Source organism: Aptenodytes forsteri, unplaced genomic scaffold, assembly GCF_000699145.1.
Source record: "Aptenodytes forsteri isolate BGI_AS27 unplaced genomic scaffold, ASM69914v1 Scaffold255, whole genome shotgun sequence".
In the NCBI taxonomy this organism is placed as follows: domain Eukaryota; kingdom Metazoa; phylum Chordata; class Aves; order Sphenisciformes; family Spheniscidae; genus Aptenodytes; species Aptenodytes forsteri.
Window position 1 is genome coordinate 2,227,468 of NW_008794888.1, and position 10,837 is coordinate 2,238,304.

The window sequence follows — 10,837 nt, forward strand, 5'->3', positions numbered from 1 at the left end:
GAACACAGCGTTGACAGGCTTGTTGCTGTCAGCTCCTGTGCCCCCAGCCTGACTCCCCACGCAGGGAACTGCCTTCCCGGGGAGGATCCAGCTCCGCTCCAACAGCCCTGGGCTGAGCAGGCTGCACGGACCGCATGGGCGGGATCTGGTCACGTACAGAAAGTGTGCACGATGTGACGGGACCCTCCAGGACTTTTAGCAGCTAAAATGGAAGAAGTCTCTCATCATGTGCAACTGCAACTCTGCAAAGCTTATAGCATGGCCAGATTTTCACAGGGATAGGAAAGGCTGCTTCCCTGCCAAATTTCAAGTTGCTTTTCTAAAATCCAAGGCCACTGGATATGATAGGAAAGGAATTTGCCAGATTTCACCAGCATTTTTGTTCTTTTTTTTTTTTTTTTAAACTAACCATATTCTTGGAACATCTGAATCTTCTGAGATGTTGTCATAGCAAAATGCACCTCAGATGGTTCAAATTTGGCAAACGCTTGGGAAACAGAGTTTTAGAAAGGGACTTGCTGGGAAACCTTAATAAGAAACAGAGCTAACAACCCAGTCGATGTTTACACTAAAAGAACAAACAAATAAACAATTGTGCCTTTTAGTAGCCTTGACAGTAAGTCTAAATCAGCATAACAGATTGCAATAGATCTCTTTCCCATAAAAGTGAGAGCTTCAAGCAAGAGTTAAGAAAGGTGGATCTTGACTTTTTTACTAGCTGAAGAAGGGTAGTACATACCACAATATTCCAAATTCAAATGAAGAGTAAAAAACTGTTTTGCAGAACACACAACTGTGTTAGGGAATTTTATTCTTTGGAGATAATCACTTTCAAATTGGACTCCTGTTATTCACTATGCCATGATCCACCCTGGCACCTAATCCCCAAAAGAATGCATATTAGATCTGCAGAAACTTCCTTCCTGCACGAGGTTTTCCCAGATTAGAATAAGACTTTCCTTATAACATTTAGGCAGTTGCTGCAAGTACGCTTTAGGTACCATTGCCAGAGCAACCCTATGCTGGGAGGCAGAAGGTGGGAGCAACACAAGGAGGCCCTAGGGGAGAAGAATTTATGTAGATCCACTGATCAGCATAAATGAGAAAAGGGGTATTGCTGCAGCTGAAGCCACTGAGATGGAGTAAGAGTAATTTTTCAGTGGGATGGAGATTTCAGGGGCTGTTCCTCCACTCTCCAGCTTAACCCAGTCTGGAGGATACTGAATATTACTTCCACATTCTCCTCCAGCATCAGCCACATTAAACCAAATCAGTCTGGCCTTGTGAGTTGATTACAAGCTATCTGGAGCAAGAGGCATGCTTTTCTTTTTTGTAAGAATTGGGGGAAACATACAGCAACATATACGCTGTTTGTAATAAAACAATGAAACTGAGAAGTCACTATTTAAGTAATTCAATACTGGCCACAATATAGCTCAATTCAATTTAAATTGAATAAACATTTTCATATAAATTCAATTAATTGGTGTGGGCTTAAGCGTGCAGTCTATGTTGTGAAATTATGAACAGTAACTTGTTCCACCAGCACTGTTAAATAATTGCTTTAAGTCAGAGGATAAAGAATAGAGAAAGCTGAAAATCCATTATTCTCTGTAACAGTCTTACTAAAACTAATTAGCTGCTATCTAAATTTTCACACCTCTATTTCATGATCATCTTTTCTACTTGTAAAAACAAACACATGCATTCTGAGATGAGGCAAATATAAATGGTATTTGAAACATGAACGTAGCAGATCCAGTTTTGAGTTGTGCTCTGGCTGCCTGGTACATGGCGGAGGCTCCAGCAGTGCCCGGGGTCTCGGGAAGGGGATCCTCCTTGGAGGGAGGCAAGAGGGGGAGCCCTCAAAACAGCCCGTAACGTTGGAGCTCCAAATGTTCACTCAGAGCTTTATATGTTCATAAAGACTATGAATATTTAAAAAAACCTGACCAATGTGTTTTGTAACTTGAAAATGTATAATTGTTGCTAAGTATAAATAGGTCTTGAAAGCTTGAATGGTGTCATGCTGTGCAGAATAGCAGTTAATGCTTATAACTATTTTTGTAATGGCTTGTGTAATGCACTTGAGTAATTTGGGAAGAGTAGTACTTGCTGGGAAATGAAATTGTATATTCCTCTTTCAAATTAGTTCAGCCCATCTCCAACTTATGCAAGACTCACAGGGTCAGTTTCGGGAAAGTACTGAGACACTTATTGTGGAAAAAGTATTATTGTAATAAAATACTGATCTTTTTGTATGAAGTTTTGATCTCTTCATGAAGTGCACTCTTACATATTATGACAACATTCACTGGGCAGAGTTGTGATGCTATGACTTCACTTTCCTATCAGGAAATCCTTTCCTGTTGTGAAGAGACCAAAAAGAAGTGCTCATCTTGCTTTTGTGGGCCAATTGAGCCAAGTTTCATTAAGTCTTTCTCTAGTACTGTTATTTATAGGTTCACATAAGCACAGGTTTTAACATGCATTGGTTAATCTACTAGAACTTAAAAGCAACTTATTCACCTGGTTGAGCTTGATTAGATGGGGAGACAGAGATTGCCCTATAACTAAACTCTTTATTAATTTGCAGTATGAAATTTCTAATCTGAAACTCATAAGCATTTAGAAAAACAATGCTTTATGAAGAGAGGATAATAGAGATTGTGAACTTAGTAGCAGGGAAGCCTTTTGTCTATTTACTTTGGACACATTATTCTCAGAAGATCTAAATGAAGAGCTGTATCTAAACTATTTTTATGTAAGAATCCTTTGAACAAGACAGGCCATCCCATTGGCCTCCTTCAGCTCATTATAAATGAAAAAGTCTTAAAGCACTTTCAAAAACCTTTTTGCATTTTTTGCATTTTCTTGGAAGTGATCAGTGAGTGCAGACAACAGCAGGAGAGAGGACAATAACATTTACTTTTCAACAAGACTAAGAGTTACCTAGCTTATTTCTCAGCTGGAATAACACTCTGGCTGCCCATGAAACCGAAATGGAGTCGCTACATTGGTAATTGCTAGACCAGGGCATCCTCCAGCTGTTCTGGCAAAGGTTCAGCCTTTATTTCCTCACTTTGCAGACCATGAAACTCCATGGAAAATGTAATCACCAGTCCCCGAGCAGAACACGATCGTTTTGCATCCCCAAGCTGCCTTTACACAATGTTAGGAACTCGAGCTTGTTCTATGTTACTTCTTTTGTCTTGTAACTCTTAAATTTTGTATTACACAGTGGCCCACGTACAGCACTAGGCTAGACAGTTGTCCAGGTTCAGCCTTGCCTATAATGCAGTCATGTAGACATTCATACTGAAATATGTTCATATGTGGTCTTAGACACTCTCATCCCAATAAGGCACTAAAACCTAAAACTTCCATGTACTGGGAGGGTTCCTCAAGCACAGCATTTTTAAGCTTTGGATGGTAGGTACCATCTTCCCCTTTAGCAGTGCCTGTGCCATGTCCTGAGCCCCGTGCCAGAAGAGCCATCAGTTCTCTAGAGGTGTCCTCCAGAGAGGAGCTCAACCTGAGCACAGTGTTTCCCGCCGCTCCCCAGACAGCCAGCGAGGGAGGGACGTGCCCGACGTGGGCACTCGGAGTCACTCCTCGGAGGGTGCCATTGGCAGAGGAGGAATTTCTTTCTACTGGACTACTTCTGTAACATTTTCTTATATCCTTCCAACAATCAAGCCAGTGGCCTGTTGCCAAGCCGAGAGCCTGCCTTGGCTATCAGATCCCATTTACATCAATGAACAATGTTCTAAGTAAAAGAAAATGTTCGCAGTCAAAACTATTCTCAGTGAAATCAAAATAGTCAATGCATTGTCTGGGAAGAGTGGTGCTGCCCTACCAAATAAGTGTCACTTTGGAAGTAAGGATAGTAACAAAAAATATATGTGTAGGCAAAGTCCGGACACTTGTTTTGACAGTACACAATTTTGCAGCCATGTCAAATTTTCTACTTTCACTTCCCTTATTATACATGGAATTACACACTCATTTTCAATGAGTACATGATGATGCAGGAGATTACCAGTATACTACAGCACGTATTTGCCTTTAGATTGGCTTAATGAATTTTTAGGTTTATCCAGCTGGCTTGGAGAACACACATGAACAAAATTCAAGTCCTGCTTATGCTTTAATTGTAAAGGTTTACACCGGGCCTACATTCTGCGTATTCTCTTTCCACAGGGATACATTTCTGCAGGGTAATTTAGGTACTTTACGTGCCTCACCAGATCTCCTTGTTGTAAAGATGCAACTTTATTTAAAATATGAATTCCTGAATAAGTCGCAAATAAAATTTTAAGTAAGAGATTTTCATCAGTAATTATCTACCAATAAAAATAGTTTTTTATATGCTTAATAATGAATATAATTGGAAATTTTTATACACATTAATGTGTAAGTATTTGCAATTATTGGTCTACATTATTTTTCTATCAATCTCTATATCTCTACGGAATAATATTGGTCTATTTTTCTATCAATCTCTATATCTCTACGGAATAAAAATCCAGAACATTTTTAACCTAAGCTAAGCAATTTGTAAAACAGATAAATGTTGTGATTATCTCTTCCTGTATATAATTCCTCATGAGGGATTCAGTTAATTGAACATACCTTTCAAAACATAATCTATGGCTTAATTAAGCTTAGCAAATACAAAATTTGAAACCACATACCCTCTATTGGCAGCAAAGTTAGGGATTTTTTTTATTCCTTTTTATCCAGTGCTGCTAATGACTGCTTTGCACAGGCGCATAATACATGCAGGTAGCATGACTATATCCAAACCAGAAGTTAAGTTTTTGATTTCACTGTCAGAGATCAAAAGTTGATTTTTTTTTTATACATACATCAGCTCTTTCAATAACAAAATAAGAACTTACTGACGTTGAGTAAATTTCATAGCTTGTAGAAAAGACACATATCATTGTAATGTGTGAAATTTTAATCAGAAATGTTGTGAAGGATAAAGGTAAACTGACTGCTATAATTAATGTGTTCTGCCACAGAGATTTAGCTGGCACATTTGAGAAGTGTGGTTTATGTTAACTATTCCACTGCTTGAATTCTGTCCTCGCTAAACGGTGGTACTGTTTGATGGTTTTATGTTATGCCACTTTCCAGTCTTCAGTAAGCTTTTTCTTAATTTAGGGTATGGTCCTGTAGAAACTACAAACTTGCAGTAGTGCAGTGTTAGATGGATGCACTGATGTAGATAAGGCTGTACTTGGTAGTGTGTATTAAACCTGATAGCAAAAGTTTTCAGGATTGAACCATTTGATTATTACCTTTCCTCTCCCTCGCCCTTTTAGCACTTCAAATATTCTATTTGTTTTATAATTCAATTTATGATAACTTGTGCCCACAGCCATGGTCTCCTGAATCAAAAAAGGTCATGTTGCCTGTGGAACTCAGAATACTAAAATCTATTATCACAGCAATAACAAAGACAGAGTTATAAGAAGATTATTGTTCTCAAAACAAAATGCCTATCTGTTACATCTAATGCATTTTTGGAAAAAGCCCAAGGCCCTGATTCTGCCACCGTTCCTTGCATTGAGTAGAACCATATGGTCCCATTGGAGTTGATCTAACTGCTTTTGGAGTATGCTACCACTCAAAATAAATAAGAGTGGCAGGATCTGGCCCTGAACGAGCACATGGGCTCTGCACCCTGCCCTAGAGGTTAACAAACTGGGTAAGAAAATTCCAGGGCTGAAGGGGATTCAGCTGAGAAGGCTCTCTCTGAGACAAGCTCTCACCCCTCCAGATGTAGGGCCTCTTTGGGGAAATGCACATTCAACATGTAGGTTTCATAAGAAGACACATTCTTTTTATATATATTTTATATATTGTCTTATTTCCAGAAACTATGAGCTGCCTGTATAACTAATTACTTTAATGAAAGAATGACAAACCTGGGACAGACAGAAAATAACAGCTTCAGAATTGCATTTTTCATTCTGAAGCCAGAGAATGGACTTTTAGATGTAAATAACGTTTGTTCTCGCTACCAGCAGGCCTCATTTTGCAGTACTTAAGCACCCAACTTGTCCCTGCCCAGCAAAGGCTAGACTGGCCCCTAAATGCACATTTTATCTTTCAAGCAAATAAAATTTTTAAAAAGTTGCTCTCACAAATAGAAAAATATTGTTAACTTTTGTAAACCACACATCAGTACAGCACATTACAGGGCATATTTTCAAAGGCCATTGGGTTATGAGTATGCAAAAGAAATCACTACGATCTGTCTGAAATGGATGATTAAAGTGATTGCCTCAGACTGCAAATAGAGAGAAAAGAACTATTTACAAAAAAGCCCTTATTAAAAATCAGGGATTCTGATTCTTTACTCTTCTTCAGCCTTGGTTGTATCAGTCTTACCTGAAAAGATGTACTGCAGGCGCCTGTTGCCGTGCCAGTATGCGTGCGCAGCAGACAAAAGACATACCAGAAAGGGGAAGACAGATATGCCACTTAAATTAAATAGGAAATGAATTGGCCAGCAAGTTGGCATGTCTGCTGAGACAAATCATAGACAACATGTCTCTCAACAACAGAACTTATTTGTTTTCTCTTGCCAACAGATTCATCACTGCCCAGGCAAAACAGGCAAAATACATTAGTGTCATGGTAAACTGATAAAGAGAAGTGCCTCAATCTAGCATCCTCAATGGCGAAAGTCTTAGGGCTGTATTGATCTGTGTTATATAAATCTTGTTTTCTGTCTGCAGAAGTGAATCAGGAATGACCCTTAAGGTTAACAAACATTGTAATGTCTTTCAGCTGGGGCAGATGCCTATGTGCTCCACACATTGTATTTGGTCAAGTCCCATCTTGTCATTTTACTGCCAAGGAGCTTAACTAATTGCTGGCAATCATAAGACAGTTTGATGGAAGCAAAGAATTCCTACAATTGTTGCCCCTCTCCCTTTTTTTTTTTAGCCTTAACAAGCACTCAAAGCCATGTAGCGGAAAACAATCAACACTGAATTAGTCAGCAGGAGTCTTAGCTGAGCTGGAACTTTATGTAATTGGCATGTCATGTTCGTACATAGCCAGAAGCAGGCCTGATTAAGCTGATGTATTTTGTTTCAGTAAACTTTTACAAAAGCGGCTTTACCTCCTCTTGTTTTGGTTGCACGTCATCACATGTGCTTAACATGACATTTTTCTGGGAAGCAAAGGCATTAGACAGTCATCACAGGCATTTTGGGTTAGCAAAGTATTGCCACACTGGCGTGTGAAATACTACATAAAAATCAAGCGTCTGGAAAAAGGCAATAACAAAAGAAGCATGTTCATTATCAAAGCATAACTTTTGCACCACACTTCTTTGGCTTGTGTGCACAAGTTCATTTTCTACAGCCTATTTATGCAGATTTAAAAAAATAAGATGTTAGATATAGTTTGTGTTAGAACTATTTCCAATTAAACTTGCGTAGTTTTCTCAGGGTTTAGCAAAAATATTCCCATGCACCAAGGAATCTTTCCAGTGGAGATACTACTCAGGGCACTTAAGCAGTCCGCCCTTCCTGATCCAATAAAATTTTACTGTGTGTTTCACTTTGCCCTATAGATAGATTTAGTCTTAAAATGCTAAAAATGCCAGTCTGCATGGAGAAAGAAAGTAGCTAATGCTTATCGTTAAAAGTAACTCGTAAAGTTTAAGGCATGCCAGCTGTATTCTTGTGCACTGGTGTCCTTCTTGTCATAACCTTAAATCAAACGATATAGTTGAACTTGGCATAGATTATTAAAGCTAAAAGAGTGAGTACTCTGTGCTTCTATTACGTCATCATTGACAATATAAAGACAAGATTCAGGGAACTAATAGAGCTTTTTTCTTTTGTCGTAGAAAGGTCAAGCTAGTTTTCCACATTTTATATGTATGTCATTCTCAATATAGCAACAGAATCTCTTATAGAAAACAATGTAAGTAAATGTCTCTACGAAGCTACTAGTCACCTGATCAAAAGCCAATGTTGAAAAACACTTCTAATGACTTTCTCTTATGCATCAGTGCACCTACTAATGAGCTGCCAGAAAAGGCTTTGCAAAGCTTTGCTAAGATAGAGCAGGAATGTGAGAAGCCTGAGATCTAACTTCCCTGCTGTGATCCCTGCCTTTCTACTAACAGGGAGCCCAGGCGCGGAGCTACTAATGAGCATGCTGGAGAGAGTGTCCAACCCAGCACTGGCTATAGACAATCCACCTGTCTGCTCTCCAATGCAGGGTATGGTGCATGACAGTAAGACACCCCGTTGTATTTTGTCCTTAAATAATTTAGGTATTTATTGATTTTCTTCACACTTTTCTTTTTTTTTCTTTTTTTTTCTTTTTTCCTTTTTTTTTTTTTTTTGCATTGACCTTACTCTCAATAGCAACTATTACTTTCTTTGGAAGAAAGTAGCAAGTTCCTTTTCTTTTTTCTTTTTTTTTCTTTTTTCCTTTTTTTTTTTCCTTTTTTTTTTTTTTTTTTATATAGCTCAGTAGGCATTAGGAAGTTTCATTGATCTTGGGGAAGTCTTTCTCTTAAAAAGCAGTGCAGTTGTGGATGGACCTTACTCTCAATAGCAACTATTACTCTCTTTGGAAGAAAGTAGCAAGTTGCAAAAACAGGTTTTCCTCCCATAATTATCATTTAATTTGATTTAAGGAAAACAGTGCCATTATAGCACATTATAGCTCTCCAGAATTTCAAGCTTATTCCTCTTTAAACATAATCATGCATCCTGAGCTTGATATTACAAAAAAATGGTAAACTGATATTAATAACTTCTAAAAAAAATCCCAAATGTCCTTTATTTGAAGAAAAAAACCCAGATATAACAGCTGTCTGACACTAAAAATAGTGCAAATTGCATAAATTAGAGCCCATGTTTCAAAGGCGCCACACTCGACATCTTTATCTACAGTCAAAAGCCAGCAGGATACTGGTATAAAACACTTACTTAACTCTGTTTGCAGAAATTCTGTATAAATGGAATAGTTACTGCAGGATACCTTTCAACTCCAAGCTGTTCACATAACGCATCATGACGATACCTAGCTCCCTTTGGGCTTTTCTTGAGGTTACCCTGCCAGTTAATATTTTGTTAACCAAAGAGACAGGCTTGCAGAACAGACACTGGATAACATTGCCAGTTAGCAGTAGGATGTCACATTTACTCTGAAAGAAACATAAAAATGTAGTAACAGGAATCAGTAATAATTACTTGTATTATGCTCCACATTGTCATTGGAAAAAGCTACTTAGTTCAAATAAGCCAGCCAAATGATTTGCTATTTCCACTTCTTGTTGCCTCTGTTTCCTACCTGAGTTTTGATGTTAAAAAACATGTGGTATGTCACAGCTAGGAAGAAAATGTGTCCTTGGTGCATTATTGATCTCCCATAGTTTCTCCCACTAAGTCTTCAACATTATGAAAAAATATCTTAGGGATCTATAGTCTCCTCTTGATACTAATTCTCACTGACATTAATGGGACTTGTGTGTGTGCACTGCATAGGGAAAAGAAAACAAACCATTGATGTCCAGGACTAATACTCACGAAATCTAGTATTAAAATACCAGTGAATATTAGTAGCACACTGTCACCTCCACATTTGTAGGCTAGTCATTCTGGACGGCAGCATTAATTTTCAATTCAATAACTTCTGCTTCTGTCAACATTTTAACAATATTTAATTTTTTTTTAGCTAACACCTTGGCTTTCCATTCTTAGAAGCTTTTTAAATACTTGTTACTTCTTTGTGGAAAAGAATACTGAACAATTTAAAAAACTCACCTGATTTCCACCATTTCAACTGAATTTACAGGGGCATGTTGGATGTACAGTCTTGAGAGAATTTACAGGCATGTTGGATGTACAGTCTTGAGAAAATAAATGTTGGGAGTAAAGTTCGTGCATGATGAAATAAATTATTCAGGTGTATAAAAGTTTGAGAATGCTAGTAAAACTGCTTGGACCAGATTTTTCTGAATATCTGCACTGCATTTAATGAAAGATCTCATATAAATACTTCACTGTTCTCTTGATACTTGACCTCAGTAAATACCTAAATGGTGCCTGGTAAAGCAATCTAAGGATCCTCTAAATATGCTGGAGAGAGCGACCAGATTTATGGAAGAAAAATCTACTGATGGAGGCTCCTGAGCAGCAAATAACCAGCTGCTAGGGGGGAATGCTGCGCTCACCAGTGCTTCTGTAAACACTCCCTGGATGCTAAAGAAATCTTGCAGCATGGCACTCTCGACCTTCATGTTTCCACCATACCGCAAACTCCTCTTAGATCAGTGGGAAACGGTGACCTTGTTATGCTGAGCTGGTTATGTTGGCTTTGTGCCATCGCTCACGCTTGTTGGGGAGCTCTTTAACACTGTTGTATCATTCAGCAATGCAAAGTGGATGAGGCTGAGATAGATTTGCTCTGTGGTTGGGTACAGCTTACAGACCAGAATAAGTCAGTGGAAAGAAATCAGGTACACAAAGGAAATCGGGTGCACAAATCCCTTCATTCTCCATCCTTCCAGGCAATTCCCACTATGGGATACTTGCAGGAGGCCTATAATCATTTTATCACCATCTACTCAACCTTGGAGCATGGGCTACATTGCCCATCTCTCCCCCATCCTGCAACGAGGCTGGTGAGGGGTCTGGAGAACAAGTCTTATGAGGAGCGGCTGAGGGAACTGGGACTGTTTAGCCTGGAGAAAAGGAGGCTGAGGGGAGACCTCATCGCTCTCTACAACTACCTGAAAGGAGGTTGTAGCGAGGTCGGTGTCGGTCTCTTCTCCCAAGTAACAAGCAAT